Genomic DNA, 1501 nt, shown 5'->3' with positions numbered 1-1501 from the left:
TTCACTTATTGCAGATGTATTTCTAAGAAAGTAACAGCTCTTCACCAACTTCTTAGCAGAGAATACATGGATGTCTTCCGGCTGTCCCACTTGGTTTTAATTTTGCAATCCAAACTCTAGCCCATTGCTTTCATTGTATATTTTGACTAAAATAGCAGTAAACACCATGAAGAAGCTATGCATAATGAGTTGGATCCAGTTGTAGTTATGTAGTACATCTATTGAAAACAGTAGGAATTCAGTCCTATTTGTTTCAAAGGATATACTCCGAATACAATTAAATCTAAATCATACCTTATTTTTAAACACAGATGCTTTTCATGCTAATCTGTTTTTCAAGTCCTGGCTTCAAATTTATATTTGTCAATTAAAATGAAAAGAAGCAGCATAACTAACATATAACTTGACAGTGACCATATTAATGAAAGATATACATGTAATTTTAATGACTTAAATAGTATTGTAAAGTAATTAGCTGTTTTGTGTATCCATAATTCATGTACATTTATATGCATAGGATAAAAAAAGAATGGCCCTAGAACAGAGAAGAAAGGCAAAGAATATGGCTTTTGCTATATGCCTTCTTATACCATGTAAATAGCAATGTTCAAGTCAGCAACTTCATTTTATTCATTTGCTTGCTTGTTAGATTTAAAGCCCATCTGTCCTTTAGAGGCTGAAGGTAGAAGATATAAATTATCTAAAATTATTTTCATATAATTCATTTTTAAAAATGCTTTATTCCAGTTTACAATTTACAATTTGTCTTGTGTTGTTGAGTGTGGTTTAAAATTTGAATGTCCAGTGCTAACTTAGTACCCTTGCCCCCACCAAAGCAACCACAGTCCAGATATCCCAAAGATGCTTTTTCAAGCCCAACTGGACTTTCTTGTTTTTCTTTGACGATGTTTCGCTTCTCATCCAAGAAGCTTCTTTAGCTCTGACCAGATGGTAGGGAATGGGAGGATTTATATTTCTTGCAGACAGCTGGTCATTTGCATTCTTTTAGAGAGTCATTGAAGCCATTTGGAGATTTATCGGTGTCCTCAAGTTTACCTGAGTAGTGCAAATATGTGTGGCGCCTTCTTGGCTGTAGGATGTTTTCTGCCGTGTCCCTTCACTGTTGAAGACAGATGCAGGCTGTTGGGGATGAGTTTGTGTTGTCTGCATCTCAAACTGAAGTGTAAATGGTTCCTGTAGTCTGCAATGTTTTCTGGAAATCCGCTCATACTCCCTCACCATTCGAAAGGTGTTCGTCCCAAAGTGCATAGCTAAATGTCTATGGAACTGTCTGCAAGGAATATAAATCCTCCCATTCCCCACCATCTAGTCAGAGCTGAAAAAGCTTCTTGGATGAGAAGCAAAACGTCTTCAAAGAAAAACAAGAAAGTCCAGTTGTATCCTGAAAAAGCAGCTTTGGGACAACCATGACTTGGATGACTTAGAATCTCCATAGACACAGTCCAGATACAAAGTGTGTATCCCATCTTTCCACTAAGAA

The sequence above is a fragment of the Protobothrops mucrosquamatus genome, unplaced genomic scaffold (assembly GCF_001527695.2).
Source record: "Protobothrops mucrosquamatus isolate PMUCROS unplaced genomic scaffold, P.Mucros_1.0 scaffold455, whole genome shotgun sequence".
NCBI classification, from domain to species: domain Eukaryota; kingdom Metazoa; phylum Chordata; class Lepidosauria; order Squamata; family Viperidae; genus Protobothrops; species Protobothrops mucrosquamatus.
This window is presented reverse-complemented; position numbering follows the sequence as displayed.